This window comes from Hemicordylus capensis, chromosome 5 (assembly GCF_027244095.1).
Source record: "Hemicordylus capensis ecotype Gifberg chromosome 5, rHemCap1.1.pri, whole genome shotgun sequence".
NCBI lineage: Eukaryota > Metazoa > Chordata > Lepidosauria > Squamata > Cordylidae > Hemicordylus > Hemicordylus capensis.
In genome coordinates, this window is record NC_069661.1 from 127,932,412 (window position 1) to 127,954,629 (window position 22,218).

Sequence of the window (22,218 nt, forward strand, 5' to 3'; positions counted from 1 at the left end):
TATATTTGAATTCAGTCAAGATGATTTGAGAGAGGATATACCTCACCGTTTCAGCACATGAAATTGGAGGCATATGTGGAGAAATGCACTGACACCTGGGATCTTACGACCAAACAACACTGATCCATTATGAAGAGATCTGGTATATTTTACTTTCACTAAAAGCAGCCAAGCTGGTGGGAGAGGGAGGCAAATTATTTCTGCCCACACAATTTCCCCAGTTTAAATCATACACTCTGATGCTGCTACTATTTTTATTTATGTATTTGCTTATTAGCACTTAGCAATAGCAATAGCACTTACATTTATATACCGCTCTATAGCCGAAGCTCTCTAAGCGGTTTACAATGATTTTTAGCATATTGCCCCCAACATTCTGGGTACTCATTTTACCGACCTCGGAAGGATGGAAGGCTGAGTCAACCTTGAGCCCCTGGTCAGGATCGAACTTGTAACCTTCTGGTTACAGGGCGGCAGTTTTACCACTGCGCCACCAGGGTAAAACTATATATACCACTCTATATAAAATCTCAAGGTGGTTTACAATCCAATCAAACAACTAAAACCTAAAAATCATATAAACAGATTAAAATGGCCATAAATAAAATTTTAAAACATCATACACTAAAAAGCCTGATAAAAGAGGTGTTTCCCCCAAAAAAGTTATTTAAAAACAGCCAGATATGGGAAGACCCTGATTTTATTTGAGAGTGTCTTAAGGAGCCTCAGGGCAACCATAGAGAAGGCCTGTTTCTGAATTGCCACCAAGTGAGCAGTACTGGACCTCCCCCAATGATCTTAATATATGTACAAAGGAATCCTACAATGTAGGGCACATTGCAATAGTCAAGCCTGGATGTTACCAGCATAGGCACCACTGTTTGAAGGTCATTTGTCTCGAGAAATGGACTTAGATGGCGTATCATTATATTAGAAATGATAAAAAGCATTTCTAGCCACTGCCTCAAACTGAGATATCAGGGAGAGGTTTGGGTCCCAAAGTACTCCCAAACTACATACCAGCTCTTTCAGGGGAGTTGTAACCCCATCCAGAACAGGCAGATCTAAACCACTTCCTAAATTCTGGCCTCCCACAAGAACCTCCATCTTTGGATTCAACTTCAGTTTGTTCTTCCTCATCCAGCCCATTACCGATTCTAATCACGCACTTAGATTGGTTAAGCCATCTCCTGACTAAGCTGATATGGAAAAATAGATCTGGGTGTCATCAGCATATTGATAGCACCCAGCACCAAATCTCATGATCGCTCCCAGGGGTTTCACATAGATGTCAAAAACTATTGGAAGCCCTATGGAACTCCATACAACCGCTCCTGCTTTAAAGAGCAACTATCTCCAAGCAACACCATCTGGAATCTACCTGAGATGGAGGAGTGGAACCACTGCAAAGCAGTGCCTCATGCTTACAACACCCTCAGGCGGTCCAGAAGGATACCATGGTCGATCATATCAAAAGCCACCAAGAGGTCCAAGAGGACCAACAGGGTCACACACACACTGTCAAACCTTAATTGGAGACCAATCAGGCTGGCCAAGGCAGTCTCCACCCCATAACTCATCTGAAAGCCAGTTTGAAATGGGTCCAAATAATCTGCTTCTTCCAAGACTCATTGGAGTTGAGAAGCCACCACCCTCTCAATCACCTTGCCCAACCAAGGAAGATTGGAGACAAATAACTTCCCTGCTTGATTGTATAGGCCATGTAGGGTAAGGGTCAAGAGAACAGATGGTAAGGCGAATTTCTCCAAGCAGCTTGTCCATGTCCTCTGAAGTCACCAACTAAAACTGATCTAACCTAACCATACAAGAGGAGTTGCTGGACACCTCCACAATAGACTCTGCAATAACTGTGGGATCCAGTTCAGCTTGAATCTGAGAGATTTTATCCAAAACCATTCATTAAATGTGTCACAGTGAGTCACTGATGGCTTTAAATCCCAATTCAAGGGAGGAGGGGCACATTCTAGTCCCCTCACAACCATGGACAACTCTGCTGGATGTGAGCTTGTGGATGCAATGCGTGCAGAAAGGAACTGCTTCTTTGCTGCATGCATTGCCTGAGCATAGATATTCATATGCGCTCTGTGCTGTATTCTGTCAGATTTGAGTCAAGTCTTTCTCCACCTGTTCTCTAAACACTTATTTGCTGCAGAAGGAAAACAAGTTCTGGTAAGAACTAATCTGCCTACTTTCCTTTCACTATAATCTTAATTGATAATTACCATCCTCATAAATTAGCTCACTTCAGCCTTAAACGTCTATACACCGCCATTTTGAATTGGGGTGGATTACATTTTTATAAACTATGCCGTTGAGGTGTCCTTATATGTGCCTACAACTGTATCAAATTTGGTGCACATCAGTTCTCACTTACACCTCAAATGTTCACATGCCCATCATCTTGAATTGGAGTGGATGACATCATCACAAACTATGGCGTTGAAGTGTACCTAAAGCTGTAGCCAATTTGGTTCAAATAGGTTAGGTGATTTACAAGTTAGCCCTCTTGTGTGTGTAACGTTCACACGTGTAATGCATCTGCCACCTTGAACTGGGATGGATGACATCATTAGAAACTGTTTATAAGTTAGCCCAGTTATAACACAGACATACATGCATCTGTCATCTTAAATGGGGTGGATGACATCACCACAATCTACGCCCTTGAGGTGTCCCTACAACAATTAATTTCTGTATGTAAACCGCTTTGGGAACTTTGGTTGAAAAGCGGTATATAAATATTTGTCTTATTCGTATTCGTACAACTGTTCCAGATTTGGTTCTATTCAATTCGGTGGCTTGCAAGTTAGCCCACTTGTGCCTCAAACATTCATGCGTCCACCATCTTGAATTGGGGTATATTACATCATTACAAACTACACCATTGAGGTGTTCCTATGTGTCACTCACTACAGCTGTAGCAAATTTGATTCAAATCGATTAGGCGGTTCACAAGTTAGCCCTCTTGTGCCTCAAACATTAAAACATTTGCCATCTTGAATTGGGGGTGGATGTCCCGTGTGTCCCTACAACTGTACCCAATTTAATTCATATTGTTCCAGGCATTGTGAAGTTGATAGCAGGGACACACACACACACACACACACACACACACAGACAGAATGCCAGGTGATCTCATAAGCTTACTTTCCAGGTGATCTCATAAGCTTATATCTGTCCTTTTAGTTGGCTAAAAAGACAGATATAATATGGCTACCAGTCTTTTCAGCCTTCCACAACTAATAGCAGTTTTGAGGGGTAGGGATTTAAGTTGTTGAAGTGGCATATGGAGAAAAGGTCAAACGTCCATCATTGTAACATCCTAATCCATCCTCAGATTCAGTGCCGGGTTCATGAAGGCGCTTGGTCAAGTGCCTAAGGGCCCCCTTGGTGGTGTGGCGGGGAAGCCATGCTGGTGGCTGCTTTCTTTCCCCACCATACTGCAGTGTCCCACTATGGCATCACTGGATACAACAGCATTGCTTTATAGATTATGAAAAATGATAGTCACCAGTATAGATGCTAAAATAGTTCTCTGAGTTGTTGCCACCACTTCCATGAAGTAAGCCCCTACAAGGATTTTTGGTAGGCTTGCCTTGGTCGTAGCAATTTTGGTAGGCTTGCCTTGGTTGTAGCAAAAAAGGCTTGGCATTTTTCTTCCTGGCCACACAGATAGCACTTTTTTTTCCCATCAGGGGCTCAGGGATTGGTCCTGGGCCCTTGGCCAATGTCCAAGTTAGCCAACTCTTTATACCAGCCCTTTGATCTGGGATTCCCATGTTGTGCAGTCTAGCTCATATGTCTCTTTCTCCATTTTGTGTTTGTATTCCTGGATGTTTAACAATTTGGATGCCTACCTAATGCAGATGCATGTGCTCCAAAGACCATATATACAAATAGCAAATGGGCCTAGAACATCCAGCCGGTAGCCATAGTTTCCATCTTATTGTTGCAGACAGACTAACCTCTCATGCTAAATTTTCTCCTGCAATTTTATACACCGGTTGGAAGAGAAAGCAGCTTCTTTCTCGTGTATGACCTGCCAACCTGTTGTCATCTTTGTTTCAAATACAACAGATTTAGGGGATTCATTGACACCTCACTGATCTGCTTTTAAAGTAATGTCACTTTAATATGTGATATGTACCTGCCATTCCCAAGGTGTGTAGCTATTAAAGACTGCATCACTTTTTGACGCTCTTTGCCTCAGTGAGGTTCCTTGACAAGAAAGTGCTGTAGTTTAAATAAGTGTGGTGGCTGAGGCAGCAATCCTGACCATGTTTCCTGGGAAGTAAATACCACTTTGGATTTTGTTGGGATTTTGAGTAAATGTGCTCAGGTTGAGCTGCATGACTATGAGCCCTGAACCAGGAAGTCAGGTTCAAATCTCTGCTCAGCCATGCACTCACTAGATGGCCTTAGGCAAGCCATAATTTTTCTCAGCCTTGGACCCTGCCTCCCTGATTCTTCAGTTTGATGATGATGATGATGACATTGCTGTTGATGGTGATGGTGATGATGATGATGATGATGATGAATAATGATCTATCTTACAGGTTCTTGTAAGTGTTACTGGAAAAAATGTTTGTGAAGCATTCTGAAAATTTAAAAAGCAATGCTATTATATAGACTATACACACACAGTTACTTGCCTGGAAGTAAGGCCCATTGAACACAGTGGGGCTTACTTCTGAGAAGGCATTCATCAGGTACAGTAATTGATTAAAGTCATTTTTATCAACTACAAAGGTTCCCCAGTTAATCAGCTAACACATTTGAAATATGAATTATTTCTAACATATGTACTTACAAAAAGCAGTAGATGGTAGATTACCCACCAATTATTGCTTTATTCATATGCAAATGTATGCATGTATGACAAAACATCCATCCATACATTTGAGGACCTTATGGCAGCAGTAATATCTGTTCTCCAAACCTACCCTGACATTGAGTGGCTAGGCTTCCAGTCAGAGATGCCATATGGAGCTATATATGGACTGTGTCATCTCCCCATAGGTTCCCGCAGCATGCTAGTGCGTTTTAATGTGCATTTTCCTAGTTAGTAATAAGAGATGGTGGCCAACATGATGTGCAGTAGTGCCTTGGTTTAAGAAGGGCAGTGGGTCTACAGGCAGCCCCTAGTGTTGCTGCAGTGACGGCCCATTGCACAGCCGAGAGGGTGCAGAGGGGGAAGTGTTTTTTGCTCCTCTTCCATTCCTCCAAAAAACCCTTTCCATTGCACAACCCTCAATAACATATTTATGCTTTTGAAGGGAGGGGAGGAGAGCAAAAATCATTTGGCTGTGCAACGGACCATTACCACAGGGCCGCTAGAGGCTCCCTGTGGACTTGTAGCCCTTCTTAAGTCAATGTATTGTTGCACATCATGTCAGCCAGTGTAATCATTTAGATCAGCTGCTATCCAGTCATGTCATAGCAAGGCCCCCCCTCAAGTCAAGAAAGAGATGTCTAAGCACTGCTTCACACATGCATGCACATCACGTCATTCCTCTACACTTGACAAATATGTGAACTGACTCAACTAAAAAAGCCTGAAGTGTCTGAGGTGATGTGAAGGTGAAATGATTACTCCATCCAACTCATTACATCTGTGATTGCCTGATACATAAATGTAAGTCATCACTTGATGTTGCAGCCATCAATAGCAATGCATGTTTGGACAGGCCTTAACTCTCTTCCAGGGTTTAGACACTGGAGAGGCATTCTGCTTGCAGTTTTCACTGCTGCTCTAAGCTTAGGGGGAACTTAAATTCAAAGAAGAGGAAGGGAGCTGGGTTATACCTATCCAATGAATGCCTTAAGTGCCAAAGCGCCAAGCACTGATGGGGTGGGTGAATCTTGGTTGATCCATGGATTCTCAGCACAATCAACACAAGGCATTTGTACTCAAAGACATATACACCCTTCAGGATATACTATATGTCTGCACTTAATTTCTCTGAAATGTCTCATGTGTTTAGTTTCCCAGCCCCTTCCATCCCTTGGCCTGTCTCCCTTCAAAGTTGCCTCCTCATTCTTCCCTTCCTTCTTCTTCTTCTTCTCATGCCCCTTTAGCATCCAAGTAGTTCAGAATTTTTAAAATCTATTATATTTCTGTTTCCCTTCCTCCAAGAAACTCATGATGATACATTGAAATGATGTATCATATGGATATTGCCCATGGTACTCACACAACAACCTAAGGAGGTAGGTTAAGCTGAGAGCTAGTGACATGGCCAAAGTCACCCAATGAGTTTCATGGCTGAGAAGGTATTTGAACCCAGGTCTCCCTGATGCCAATCCAGTACTCTGTCACACTGACTGTCCAGAACTTGAGATCCTTCTTCCTGCTTTGCCCTCTAGGACACTACAGAAGCGAAACTAAGCACTGCCGAACATTTCACCACCACCGCCACATTCTTTAGGAAACATAGGAAACTGCCATATACTGAGTCAGACCATTGGTCCATCTAGCTCAGTAACGTCTTCACAGACTGGCAGTGGCTTCTCCAGGGTTGTAGGCATGGCAGGAATCTCTCTCAGCCCTATCTTGAAGCCAGGGAGGGAACTTGAAACCTTCTGCTCTTCCCAGAGCGGCTCCATCCCCTGAGGGGAATATCTTACAGTGCTCACACATCAGGTCTCCCTTTAACACATTCCAATATAGATTCTGGGGATGGAATTGGTGAGAAGTTGAATATGCCTTTCTTTATCCTTACACACTTTTTAGAATGCGTAACTGGAATGCTTTTCTCTTGATAAAGCAATTGGTGTTTCTCCAGCAATTTCTTTCCTTTCCTCTCTAAGCAAGCACATTTATCTTCATCAACAGGATTCCTTAGTTTGGGTTTTCTTGGAATACAATTTCTACTAGGAATATTTTTCAGTTCTGGGTTCAAAGCAGTTCTGGGTTCAAAGCTAACAAAGTACTGTGGTGCTGTGACACTCCAGCACATACTTTTAACTCACTGCCAGATGTAGCCAAGCACAACATAGACTTTCGAACAAGGTTCTTTTGGAAGTGTCTTGCAGGTTGTTTCTATCTTGTTGGCTTTCATCAAATATTGCTGCTGTTGGAAGGAAGGAAGAAAAAAAGAAGAACGAGAAAATCATTCACATGGATACAATCAGGTTATACTAAAGCCCTATTCACAAGTTATGTTTAACACACATATAATCTGTGTACTCATGTGTACTCATGTACACACATATAGTTATTCCCTCGTTAAGTTCAACAGACTTACAGTAGTACATTTCCTACCTGTACCATGTATTTGAGGGACATGTATCCTTCAGTGAACGCAGGTGCAGTCATTGATATAACAACATGAACATGTGTACACACAACTGTAGGCATGCTCAACATAACATTAGGACAGGATTTTAATTAGAGTTATTTCTGATTTCTACTGGGGGGTTTTCTGCTAGGAAAATAAAATAGATGGAATTACTGTTTCAAATCTTGGCATACAATTGTCATCCATACAGGTTACTGGGTTGTCCTCTTTCTGAGGTCCTGCTCCTGTATATTTAACAGCCTGACATGCAGATATTAAGCTGCAGGTTTTGCCGGTGGAGAAAGAAGTGATGATCAGAGTGTTGTCTGCTTTTCACCTTTTCTGTTGACCAAGCTGCTGTAAAAGGCAAAGCAGCTGAGCCAGGAAAAAAGTGATAATTTTATGCACTAACCAGAAGGTTAGTCTTAATTTGACTCAATAGTACATTTCCTTTTCCATTTTATGTCAATATTGGTCTTTGCAAAATATGTATTGCCTGTACTTTTTCTGCCTTTTTTGTCATTCTCTCTTAATTTAATAAAAAAAATTCCAAGTTTCCCTCAAAATGGTTTCTTAATTATTAATTGCTAGCAGTTATAGCCCCTGCACTTCTCTTGTAACAGAAGCAAAAAGAAAAAAAGGGGGGAAAGGGTCCCAGCTCCGAGTTATATTTTGCCAGGCTGGGGGGAGGGGGAGAATGAGGGAAGGCGATGAAATAAAGGCAAAGGCTAACAAGGGATGAAATCGGTGACCAATGCGGTTGCATGTACTTCATTTTATGAATAAGGTAGATGTATGACAAAATGGAAGCTAGAAAGGAGGAGACATGCAAATTCACATCTCTGAAAAATATAAGCTTGTTTACACAATCAAGGTTCAAAGGTTGTCATCTTTGTTGTGGACCTGCCTATGCAAGAGAGAAATTTCAAAGTGTTTCAGCCACACATCTTCACTGAGGTCATTCATATTCCCACTCCCCCCCATGGAACTGAGAACTCCACCATCAACTAGAGATTGTAGCCCTTCTAATATTTACACAGTCAATTATCCTGGGATGAAGGAGAAGCATGTCAACAACTTCTGAACTTCCCAGGGAATGACAAATCTTTCCGTTCATTCTTGCTACATGTAAATCAATCACAGGTTGGACTTCAGGGATTGTTATCCCATGATAAGCTATTGTCTAAGCAAGTTTCATTGGTTGGGTTCGGAGTTTCTATTCATAAACAGTCCCTGAAAAGGTATATATGGCATGCCCTGTTACATAATCAGGGTTACCATTTGGGATGCAATAAGGGCATATATGTCATGTCTAGAGCAGAATAACCAGCAAGGAACAGACTATCTAAAGCACCATCAACAAATCATGTACCATGTATAAGATGCATAAGAATTAAAAAAGAAAACACCCCATAGTATAACAAAAGATAAAAGTTGAAGAGGATACAGGACAATGAAGTCTGTGGCCTGGTGTTTCATAGAAAAGCAGGCTGCCTTTTCCCTCCCTTAGTTGAACAGGTATGCATCCATCACCTCCACTACATACCTCAAGTAATAAGGTATCCAAGAGTATGTATGCCTTCCTGTGTGCACTCTCACCCCCCACCCCCCACCCTCTGCCACACACAGTGTCTGAGGGGGAATAATTGTGTTCTGGTGTGTTGCTGTAAACAGGGAATGAAAAGGCTGCCTTGTGTACACTTTTGGTAGAAAAGCAGTATAGAAATGCCATAAAGACACTAAAAACAAAATTTTGAGAAGGTATTTCTAAGAATGATGGGCTGCCCTTGTGCCCTCCTCTCACATCTGCTTCAGTATCTCAGAAATACATTGATATTATGCTTTGGGTAAAATGTACATTAATTTACATCTAACCAGTTAATTTATTGGTTTAAATAAAGTGATTAATCAGCCGCAATTCTTTAATTGGTTAAAGTCCTGGTTTTAACATATTTCCCACCAGTATAAATAGAGATTCTGATAGCATTAACAAATCACACTGGCCTAGTTTAATAAAATCACAATGCAAACATAGCCCATGCAAAGAAGGAAACGTCACATCATTAGAATTGTCATTATATAACGTTTCTTCCTTGATTTGTGCAGTGATTTCTGCATCCTTGCCATCAGGCTTCATTTGAGGAATCATCAGACTTCTTAACTAAAGACAGAAAGCTAGTTCTGCCCTTCCCAGAGGAGGCAATTCACCTTGAGAAACTCTTGTCAATATGAGGCACTGCTAGTGGCTTCTCTCTTAGTCCCTTTCTATTTTTCCTCTCATCTGATGAATACGGTACTTTGAGGTCAAATATCTGTGCAGCCTTTTCCTCACGCCTTGTACTATACTGCATGGATCACAACTCCAATTTGGAATTTATTCCCCCTTCCCCTCTTCACAAAGAGTTCAATTCCAGTACAATGGCTAAAAGATGATGGAGGGGGGGACCCCCCAACTTATATGTTCATTTTCCCCACTCTTATTTAATTTTTCATCTGCTCCCTTCCACAGAATCATACAGTTCTTCATACATCATACAGACTTCTAGTCCTATAGCCTGCTCAGTTCAGGAATTTAGGAACATAGGAAGCTGCTGTATACTGAGTCAGACCATTGGTCTATCTAGCTCAGTATTGTCTTCACAGACTGGCAGTGGCTTCTCCAAGGTTGCAGGCAGGAATCTCTCTCAGCCCTATTATGGAGAAGGCAGAGAGGGAATTTGAAACCTGCTCTTCCCAGAGTGGCTCCATCCCCTGAGGGGAATATCTTACAGTGCTCACATGTGGTCTCCCATTCAAATGCAACCAGGGTGAATCCTGCTTAGCTAATGGGGCAAGTCATGCTTGCTACCACAAGACCAACGCTCCTCTCTAAATTTGATCTGGCAATTTCCTTTCCTTCCACATAACCCTGGTCACTCTCACGAAGGTTCCTCCTGATCAAAACTTTAGATTTTGTCTGAGCGTTTCATACATTCAGCTAGAATTATGCTTACATACATATAATAAACATGCAGGAAAGCCTGCATTGGGTTGGGGAGGTGAAATATAAAGAGGGAGAGAAGGGTAGAAGAACACCCACATAATGCTCAGTAAAGTCTTCTTTCTGTGCTCAGCATATTCCCACAAACTGTATATCCATATTTCTTTGTAGTTCTCTTCCATCGCTTGATTTTTATATACTACTCCTTCCATGGCAGCTAGGTCCACTAACATCCAGTTAATCATTTCTGTCTGATGTATTCACTGTACTAGGGCATGAAAAGGAAAATATTAAAGCTAGTTTTCCCTTCTGTCAGTAAGCAATAGCTTGTTAATTAAATTGCAGATTATTCACTATCTTCAATACCTCCAGAAAAAGCACCTGCAGTAAGGTTTTGGTGATGTGCAAATTCATTTAAATATAATTGGTTGACAGCCTAGTATTTAGAGGACATGCTGGATAGAAGGGAGCTGAATTGATTAGCAATATAGTTAGCAGCTTGATACTTGAATAATGGGGAAGGGGAAAAGAGATGCAATGAGATATCTGTTATATAGTAAGATCGGCTTTTCAGTACTCTGTTGCAAAATATTTGGCAGAAACTTACCTAGGAATCAAAGGACATTTCAATCTGGGATTACAAATTCTCTCTCTCTCTCTCTCTCTCTGATTGCCTGTGTGTGTTCATGAAGGGGGAAGCTCACACAGCACATTCCCACAATGCACTCTGCCCACTCCCTTTCCTGAGCACTGCATTCATTCATTTTTTTAAAAAACCCAAACATTTTTTTAAGGCAAGATGAGCAAAATCTCCAGCAGATGGGACTAAAGATGGACAGCTGCAGTGCACATTACAAGCCACATGGAAGGATGTACACCGAATCCTTTCCAGTCAGTGGCGCTGGAACATTCCCCCGCTACCATGACAAATGGGGGAAAAATACAATTACCTGAATCAATTATGATTCCCCTCAACCTTTAAAAAAATCTTTTCAACTCGTCTGGAAAATGAGGGGATGGCATTAGCTCTGGGGAACATAAGCTTTGCTTCGTGATTAATTACCTCCAAGGGGCATGTCAGCATCCATTTGAGGCTAAGGGGAAAGAGTTCTGGTTAAGGACATCTGAGTGAAGAAATGCATAAATCTCAGCACAGCACAAACACATATTCAAAAGATATACATAGACAAGATTACAAAGTGGACCTGGAAGTATATGGAGGCTGTCCTAACCTGTCCTGTCCTGGAAGGGAGACTTTTGAGGAGGGTCTAGTGCATACAGGCAAAACACACCTGACAGAGGAGAGCTGGTCTTGTGGTAGCAAGCATGACTTGTCCCCTTAGCTATTATTTATTATTTATTTTATTACTTTTATAAACCAACCCATCCAAAGGCTCTGGGCGGTGTACAACAACTCTGGGCGCTGCAGGGTCTGCCCTGCTTGCATATGAATAGGAGACTTGATGTGTGAGCACTGCAAGATATTCCCCTTAATGGATGGAGCCTCTCTGGGAAGAGCATCTAGGTTCCAATTTCCCTCCTGGCAGCATCTCCACGATAGGGCTGAGAGTGCCTGCAAACTTGGAGAAGCCACTGCCAGTCTGGGAAGACAATACTGAGCTAGATATACCAATGGTCTGACTCGGTATATGGCAGCTTCCTATGTTCCAATGTAAAGGAGCATGAAAGATACACTCTTGTAAAGCTGCACATGAAATTGGGGGGAGGGAAGAGGACCCTGTTTGGTATCTGAAATAAAAAGGCCACCTCATATGTTTGGTGGGATTCTGAGTTGTAGAGTAAGCAACCAACCTTCTTGCAAGGAGATTTTTTATGTGGGAAAAACACTCAAAAATGGTGTCCTCTACCTGCTGTCTGTGCAGTCTACTCTACTGTGACAGGACACAACCATCCAGGGGCGTAACGAGGCTGGAGTGGGCCCAGAGACAAAATTTTAAAATGGGCCCCTTGCTGATACACACACACTTCACAATATATAGTCATGTAACTTGCCTCTGGGGGGGGCGGCCTTGAGGCGTGGGGGCCCCCAGGCAGCCGCCTCCCCTTGCCTCATAGTAGTTATGCCCCTGCAACCGTCCTAATTTTGCTCCAGCTGTAGACCAGACATGGATGAGTTCTGTTTTGACCCCGCTGCAAACTGAGCAAAGAGACACCTTTTAAAGAGGCGATTCTCTTATATTTAGCAGGGGGAGAGCAACAGGCCCTATCCAACCCCAGCATAGCAACTCTCCAGTGGCTGTTGCTGGTATCTGCCTTAGCTTTCTTTTTAGATTGTGAGCCCTTTGGGGATAGGGATCCATCTTTATTTATTTATTTTTATTTCTCTATGTAAACCGCTTTGAGAGCTTTGGTTGAAGAGCGGTATATAAATATTAGTTGTGGTAATAGTAGACATCTCCCCCACTGCAGCAGTCTTTTTAAATTAGCTTCACCTTGGTGGCTAATTTTAATCATAATAATAACTAGCAAGTTAGCCTCTCATATTTTCTTTCCATCCTCATTCTGCCAAATGAATGTGGAGATTCAGCCTGAGTTAAAATCTAGCGAAACTGGCTCACCCAGGCCTAATTAGATCATTCCTTGTGTACCCATCAGCATCTGCTCCCTGCTTTCTGAAATTGCCCCACTTGTGTTCCCTAATTGGAACGATAGCCTGATAAATGGCCTCTGAATTGGTGACCACATCCGTAGAATAGATAGCATAGTGTCACCATAGCCTTCTTGATGTTTTATTCGCCGTTTTGTGCAGTGCACACCTGGGCATTGTAATGCTTGCCTTGTGCTGGTGAAGAATTCCCAAGCTCAGCAACAGCCCCAGTGGGAGAGCCTGTGCTGCTTAGTGTTGACATGGTTTCCTGGTGCTCTCCAGATTATTTGATCAGCACATCAAAGAAATCTTTGTGCTCTATGCTGAAAAGAACAAGCAGAGAGACAGGCAAAGCTGTTGCATGCTGGAGGAAGGCAGCGCTGCTTTTCTCTTCTTATATGTTAGAAATTACTATTTTTTCAGATTTAGCAAAGCTACAGGAGTGAGAAGAAAACTGCTTTTGTTGAAACGTCCCTTTTTAACACAACAATTAAAGCTACAGGATTGAACCCTTGGCTTCTGGAGCCATCAAATAATACCATATTAGGACATTAGGGCAGGAAATTTAGGACCAACAAAAGGAAGTACCTTTTCACACAGCACATAATTAATCTATTGAATTCTCTGCCATGGGATGTGGTGATGGCCACTAGCTTGGATGGCTTTAAAAGGGGCTTGGGCAAATTCATGGAGGACAGGTCTACCAGTGGCTACTAGTTTAATGGTTATAGGTGAGATGCCTCTCAATACCAGTTGCAGGGGCTCAACAGCAGGAGAGAGGGCATGCCCTCACCTCTTGCCCATGGGCTTCTCAGAGGCACCTGGTTGGCCACTGCGGGAAACAGGATCCTTGGGCCTGATCCAGGAGGGCTGTTCTTATTAGGGATGTGCACAAAACAGATTTCACATTTTGTTTCATGCTTGAAATGAAATGCAAAATGGTCAAAACGTTTTGTTGAAACGACGGTCGAACTGGTCGTTTTGACAAAACAACTCAAAATGTCTCAAGTTTGTTTCAAAATGTTTCAAAACAATTCTAAATGTCTAGAAACCAAGAAGCAAAATTAAACTAATTCCTAACATACATTGTTATTTTTCAAAGCCACCTGAATGTAAGTCAATGGATTTTCATGTTTATGTTCCATTTTTTGAATTCATTTTTGGGGGGCCCAACCAGATAAGTTGAGGGAAGATCTGTGAACACACAGAACAAACAACAACAACAAAAAGAAAAAGAAAAAGAAAAAAGATAAATGAAGCTGTTGGGCTCCCAGTTCAGTTTGGAACCATATACCTAGCGTGGTGTAGTGGCTAGAGTGCTGGACTAGGACCGGGAGACCCAAGTTCAAATCCTCATTCAGCCATGATACTTGCTGGGTGACTGTGGGCCAGTCACTTCTCTCTCAGCCTAACCTAATTCACAGAGTTGTTGTGAGGAGAAACCTAAGTATGTAGTACTTCTTGGGGGAGTACTCCTTGGGCTCCTTGGAGGAAGAGTGGGATAGAAAATGTAAAATAAAATAAAAAGTTTAACTCTTTTTGCACTCTTTTCCCAATAAAAATTACCCCCTGATGTTGCTATTTGTCCCATGGAGCACCAAGAAGTTCAGGTGTATCTGTGTCAATTTTAATTGAGAAAATAGTACAGAGAGAAAGAGTTAAGCAACTCTCCATCAATGCTGTGGTGCTGAATGGCTTCCACCCTGTCCCCAGAAACTGCAATTAAACTGATAGAAAATAATAGGCAATCCAATCATGGATCTTCCAGTGGAGCTATGCCCAGGGGGAAAAAAGTCACACAGAAACACGGGGGAGGGAGAGGTATACATCTCCTAAAAAATATGCAAACAAAATGAGCAAACATTTCAGCACCCCTCCCCAAGCACTTCTGAGGGCAGCTAGTTCTTACTCTCCTGTTTGAGTGAATTGTCACTTGCATTTTCATTCAGAAGAGTGTGCCTCTGCTGCTGAAGCTTTAGGAAAACTGGCTGAGATGGTATTCATTTTAAGTCAGATAGATGTATTGCTACAGAATACTGGAAGAAGAAAGTAAAATGTATACTGAAGCCAGTGAAGGATTACCCTAACGAATCACAACTCATTTCTGCTTGATTTGTTTTCAGGAAAGAAGGCAGTAAAGCAGATTGACAAGGCAATTGCACTCAAGCACTTTTTAAAAAGGAGAAAAATAATCTTCCCATTACATTTTTGCTTGCCAGCATGCATGCCAATGTCCAGCTGTTCCAAGCTGAAGTTCATACTACATATGGGTTGCAATCTTCTTCAGAGAGAAAGCCATCTTTAATGCAGTGATGAAAGGAAACAGATGTTCACTCCTTTACACACTAATCTTTCTGGATGCTCCAGAAACATAACTACTTTTCCTTCTCTCTATCTCTGTGTCTCACGGGAGTTAAAGTGGATGAGAATCTTATGTAGAATGATGAACACACATTTTTTGTGCATGTACACACACACAAATGCACACATGCATGCGCACACGTGCACATGCACTCACCCCAATGGTCTTAGGACTGGACAGGCATCTTGCCTAGTTTCCTAGAAAATTGAATGCACATTGGGAGAAGTCAGACAATACAAGAGATGCTAAATCTCAGGTAGCATAACTTCCAAGCATGGAGTTTGTGTGGGTGATAGCAGCCCAACTCCAGACATCTGTGGTTGAAGTGAATTATCTAGATGCATTTCAGTAAAACTTTTGATAGGTCTGAATATGGACACAAAAGTTGGGATTGAGTCTGATCTGACATAATCCAACTCCCAAAATGTTGGTTCGGGGTCCTTTGGACCCTTCTTAGTTTTGGGGTCAGGAATGGATTGGGATTGGAGTTGGGATTGGGATTGGATCAGGGTCAGTGTTGGACCAACCTTAAACTATTTTTTTCAAAATAATCATAGAATACAGATATTCACTGTGAACCCAGAAGAAAAATTATATCCGCCAGAGAGTCGCAGAGGAAGTGAGGTAACATCAGAGAATCTAAGGGGAAGTTACCTCACACCAGAGAATCACAGGAGAAATCTGGAAATCAGCTGCTTGTGAGTGAATGAAAAACTTTTTAATATATATATATATATATATATATATATATATATGCATGGGCGGACAGGCAGGTGGGCAGTCAGAGGGCAGAAGATGGGCCCCCCTCCCCAACTGCAATAATTAAAACAACTGGACTCTCTCAGAACCCCTCCAATTATGGTAAAATTGGAAAATGTCAGATTTTATTGATCCGATTTTGCACAGTCTTGATTGGCCTGGTTGGCAACCTTGGCAGGAAGACAGAGAGAGTCGGACCCTGCTGATTCTTCTGGACCTCTTAGTAGTTTTCAGTACCATTGACTAAAGTATCCTCCTGGATCACCTGGCAGGGACAGGAGTTGAAGGCATTGGACTCCAGTGTTTCCATTCTTATTTATTTGGCAATCTGAGTTCAGAGAGCATTATAGGGCCCCACTAGGTTCTATTTTGTCTGCCACACTAGATGCAGCAGTGTGTTAGGCGCCAGAGGGGAAGGGACCGAGAGAGATCTCCCTCCCCCATCCTAAGTGTTGCTGCTAGAGAAGCAGGCCAGTTATATAGCTTGGAGGGAGGGATTTTAATCTCACCTAATGAAAAAATTGGGAGGCTGTAATGCTTGCCTCACAATTTCAGGTAAGCATTATGCATAGTGACACCATCAAATTCATATCTGGTCAGTTTGTTATATAAATCTTTGCTGCTGCTTCTTCCTATTTGTATAAAGAACCCTGATCCCATTGTGCTGGATTTTATTTTATTTTATTTTATCATTTTTGTAATTGAAGCTAGATTAACTGCTCTTTTGCATCATCTGTATGGCTGGCTTGACTAAGGAGGCAAAATTAAAACTGCAACAAAAATAAAACCCAGAAGCCCCAGATAAACTGGAAACAAAAACAAAACTTCTCTTAAGTTTTTTTTTTTTTTTTTTAATCATTAAAACTTTCTACTGAACCTTGAGAGATTCTGTTTCTGCTTTTGGATTAAGCAGAGACAAACCCCAGTGCTGTGCTGTCACTAGGGGTGTGCACAAACTGGTTCGGGGTGAACCGGTTCACCTTGAACCAGGCTGGCTCAGCGGTTGGATCACAGATGGAACCAGAGGTGGTTTGGTCTGTGATGGAACTGAACTGAGCCCAGGCTGTGGTGGACTGGGTCAAACTGGTTCAGCTGTTCAAGGAGGCTATGCTTGTAAAGGGGAATCAGGCGAGGAATTGGGGGAATTCCTCGCGTGGGGGAATCCTTAAAAAGGCTTCTAAAGAGACTTACCTGTCTAGTGGCAGCCATACTGCCACTCCTAGAAGGCCCCTGACACTCCCCAGCTGCTGGCAGTCCCCAGCAACCCGCCTCTGTGGAGAGGCTCTAACATTGACTGGCCTCCGTCTATGCATGGAAGCCATTCGTGTGGGGTGTGACATAGCCCTCAAACTGAGTTGAACCAGAGTTTTACTGGGTTCAGCCTGGTTCAACCAATCAAACTGAAATGGCAGCCGGTCCAACTGGACCAGCAGTTCAGTTCAAATTTGGCTCAAATTCAAACCAAACCACAAGAAACGGTTCTGCACACACCCCGATTTGTCACATGCTCAAGATGTTGCTTATTTTAACCCTTTAGTAGCATAGTGAAAATGTTCAGTCTGTTGGCACATGCTCAAATGTTGCTTAATTTAATTACTTTCAGATTCTGGGGCCAAGAACCTCCTTGCTAGAGGCTGGTACCTAGTGAGTGCTCAGCTGATATAGTTGATATAGCCAGTGCTCAGGCCTCAGAGTCCTCTTCTGCATGCAGAAAGGGTGTATAGCATCCACTCCTGCAGTTGGCAGTAGGGGTGTGCAAAAACCCGATTTGCCTGGTTCAGTTCAGGTCTGGACTGGACTCGAGTCCTGACCAAGCTCAGGCATGTTCAGTTTTTCACACCCTCGAACATGCTCCGACTCCTCTTGAGTTCGAACCGGCTCGAGAGTCCTAAATGTAAGAAGAAGAAGAAACTGAACCAAACAGGGCCCTGTTTGGCTCGAGGGCGAGCAATTGAACAGGCCTGGTTCAATGGCGAACTGGCTCAACCTTGAGCTGATTCGCACATCCCTAGTTGGTAGGCAGTATGAGTAGGCTTGTCACTTAAAGGCTTCAGAATAAGGAACAGATTTTAGGACGTTAATAAAAGGACATATTACATCCATCAGAACATTAACAGTACTTTATTAGAAGATCGTGTAATGTATTAAATATATTTATTTAATATATTTATATACTGACTTTCTAAGCAAGTTGCCAGCGTGGTGTAGTGGTCAGAGTGCTGGACTAGGACTGGGGAGACCCGAGTTCAAATCCCCATTCAGCCATGATACTAGCTGGGTGACTCTGGGCCAGTCACTTCTCTCTCAGTCTAACCTACTTCACAGGGTTGTTGTGAGGAAAAACTCAAGTATGTAGTACAGCACTCTGGGCTCCTTGGAGGAAGAGCGGGATATAAATGTAAACATAAATAAATAAATAAATAAATTCATGGGTAGCATCCAGACTAACTTAGTCATAACTAAGTCCCACTGAAATTAATGGGACTTAAGTTAATCATGATGACTAAATTGATTTTAGCAGTGCTTCTTATGAGTAACTTAGTCTGTTACTCTTATGTATGTATGTATGTATGTTTGTATTTATTTATTATGTTTTTTATTATGCTACCTCATTATAAATAACAATAACCATTTTGAAATACAGCATTGAAAGGAAACAGCAGAGCTGATTCAAAGCTAGCCTGCAATGTGAAGCCACCCTCCTGTCGTGTGTGCTGTATACTGCAGTCAGTGGTCCTTGGGCAAGGTTGTTATTATGTTCTTATCACCAGCTTGGATGGCTTTAAAAGGGGCTTAGACAGGACTGGTCTATCAGTGGCTGCTGGTCTTGAAGGCTATAGCCTACCTCTAGGCTCAGAGGCAGAATGCCTCTGAATCCCAGTGGCAGGGGAGCAAAAGCAGGAGAGAGGGCATACCTTCATTTCTTTCCTGTGGGCTTCCCAGAGGCATCTGGTGATCCACTGTGGGAAGCAGGATTCTGGACTAGATAAGCCTTGGGCCTGATCCAGCAGGGCTGTTCTTATCATTGCTCCAAGGCCCAAAAAAGGAACAAACTAGTCAAGTCAAGTTTATTTACGGTCAAAGACCAGAATTCAAAACATATGTACAAATAAGAATCAACAGTGCTTACAGTAGTTTGGTATAACGTCTCAGCATAACAAATAAACCCCAAGTTACACGAACTGGTCTACTATCTGATGCTTAACTTTCCTAGCCAACACACAGAACTTTGCGACATTAGTCGTTGTCTCCTTCGTCTGATCAGAAAGCATGTAATTAACATAAAATATGCCTGTATGCCCTGGATAATCGACCAATAGCAGAGCAATAAAATATTGATGAAAGTCCCTGTAAAGGGAACAGTAAAGTAAAAAGTGAAAAATCAATTCTCAATCTCCAGAGTCACACAGGCACAGTCTCTGTTCTATAGGAATCTTTCTGAACCTACTCTCCAAATCAGCCTAAGGTAATACATGAAATCAGGCCAACATGAACATCCTGCAATATTTAGCAATTGTAAGTTTATCTAAATAACTTGCAGGTTTGTTATTATAGGGCTATAGTCCCCCCCAAACTTCCTTGGGGATTAAAGACTGATCAATTTGTGCCTCCATATCATATTATCTGTTGTTTTAGTGCCAATCTCGCACGGATGAATCCCACCTTCAGCAGGACATCTAAGGTAAAGCCATAAAGGCTTAGTTTACAAAAAATTGACAATTTCCAACAGGAGTTAAAACTATCCATAAAGGTAAGATGACAGAGGTGTATCTAGGGGAAATAGCGCCTAGGGCAAGCACTGAAATTGCGCCCTTGTCCAAACAGGAATGATGGGACTTGTAGTCAACAATATCTGGAAATCCCTGTTAAAAGGAACACTGTACCATCTAGGCATGGTTGTTGATCAAAACCTGAAAACATGAGCCATCTCTGTAAAAGACTTAGAACAACAGTCAGGAGTTATGTGAGGATTCCAAGTGTCATTTTCTCTGTCTCATGCTTTTTAAAAAACATGACTTTGTCCTAGACTAGAGGATCACCTGCCCAAATAGCCACTAGCAAAATAGGGGAAGAAGGTGGTGGTGGGGTGTGTGTGTGTGTCTATAAACCAGTGAATGATTCCTGCCAGCCTTTGTCTTATGATGACCGTAGGCTCATGATGGGGTATATGTGCATTCACCACACTAGTGCTTACTTTGACACCAAGAGGGAGGAGAATACATTAGTTTGCCACACTAGACAGAGGAATTTTCAACAGGAGCAGACAGCCAAGTTCTGCCAGGGCCAAAACAAGCCCCTGCCCAACTAAGAAATCATTGTAATTTGCCCCTTCCCATCACAAGCAGTGTGCTGTTCTTTTATTATTGATTCTAAATCTCAGATATCCCAGTCATGGATGGAAAATTCAAGGTCAGTTTACAAGAGACACATTTTCTACATGGAAGTTTCTTCTGTGCAGGTGTTGTGCAGAAACCCATGTGTAGTGACTGCCGGGGGCATAGCAAGGTTGGAATGGGCCAAGATGAGATTTTAAAATGGGCCACCAGCCCCTCAATGTCCAGGGCCTCCACACACCCCAGGCCCCCAAGGATTTAAGTCTGATATTTCAAAATAAGTATGCTGCCCGGAAATACATTTCACTGAATACACACACGCACACGTCACAATATATAGTGATATACATTGAGTACTATATATTTGTGCTACTTTTAATGCCTAGAACACACCAGAAACACTAATTATTAAAATGGCCCCCTCGCTGCAGATTAGCAAAGGAGACTTTCAACCATGCAGGGTGAGCCTATGTTTGTTTTCTCAGAATTCTTGAACAAATTCAGTAAAGTTTGGTTCCAGGAGATTTTTCACACGAGGCTTTTAAAGCCCTTTAACACACATCTCCTCTGGAATGGAGGTTCTGCATTCACATGTTGGCCAGATGTACCCTGAAGTCCTGTGAGTTATTGGAGAGCAGTTCACACACAAGAAAAATAAAATAAAATAAAAGCACAACACATGCTTCACAGTTCTCACTCAGACCTTCTGGGTTGCAAAACAACTTGAACATAAGTGCATTTATACATGAATGAATGAATCTAATATTGTTTGTTCCAGAAGTTTTTGTAATTTTCTGCCATGAAACAAGCAACAGGCCTTTTTAGATAGTAAAAAGCCAGAAATTTAAAGCCAGAAATTTTTCAATCTGTTTTAAATTAAATATTCAGAGACTTCTCAGTCTCCCCCCCGCCATCAAAGCCCTATGGCAAGCAGATCCCTATATACCTGGGGTGGGGGGAGGGTAACCACAAAAAGGAATTCACAGTCTACCTTGCAAAAGCTGTGTTGGATGGGCTGGGCAGAGAGTCTGCTGCAGAGAACTCTTCCATCCTGCCTCCTTCCTGGCTTGCGGGGGAATGCCAAGTTCAGGCTTCAGGGAGGCCTACACGGAGGCCTCTCTGAAAGCCCCGCCCACCTGCCAATCAGCTGAGAGGCGGGGAGAGAAGAAGAGCTCTCTGCAGTTTGCAGGCTGCTCGGATCCTAGGCCAGAGCCGGAGGGCAAGGCAAGCAGGATGGCAAGTGGCTGAGGGGCCCTGGGGCAGGGCTGGTGGGCAATGGGGTGGGGGGTGGCAGGAACTGGTGTGGTGCCCCCTCCTCAGTGGCGTCTAGGGCATGTGCCCTGGCTGCCCCCCCAAGTTCCACCCTTGAATGCAGGTGATGTGCCTTTCTCTTGACAAGATGCATCCTTTCTTGCCTCGTTGCAGCACTGTCATGGTTAGGTGTGCAGTGGCTTGTGATATCCATGTTGAGATCTAAATTGGCAATTTTGCTGAGCCAAGGCAAAGGGATGTGTATTAGTTGCTAGGCAACAGCAAGGGACTTTCAGCTGCTGATTTGTTGGCTCCCTGACCCCTGGGCCAAATATCCCATTTACTTTTGGAGTTGGCCCTGGGCTGGCATATATTGATACAGATATGAACTATTCTCTATCAGAAGAAAAGAGAGAGAGAGAGAGAGAGAAACTATTTGCTAAATGTGCTTTCAAAATTCAGCCATCTGGTCTTGGCAAAATAAGGAAATTCTATAAAAGTAGTTCCATTTTTATTAAGGGGCATCCAAAACAGTCATATCTCTTGGAGCTGTTTATTTCTCTTAAGTTAAAACAATTAGTAGACTAAATGTTGGTCACTCTGGCCAGGAAACTGAATCCTTT

General features: G+C 42.5%; 1 long non-coding RNA gene across 1 annotated transcript; it reads right to left on the bottom strand.

Annotated features, from left to right (window-relative positions):
- Nucleotides 1–14: 14 nt before the first annotated feature.
- Nucleotides 15–21,436, bottom strand: LOC128327368 (uncharacterized). The gene is made up of 3 exons (XR_008308606.1): nt 21,336–21,436; nt 10,381–10,549; nt 15–7,094 (listed from the first exon to the last, which is right to left on the bottom strand). It is a non-coding gene; the product is annotated as an uncharacterized LOC128327368 (long non-coding RNA).
- Nucleotides 21,437–22,218: the final 782 nt, after the last annotated feature.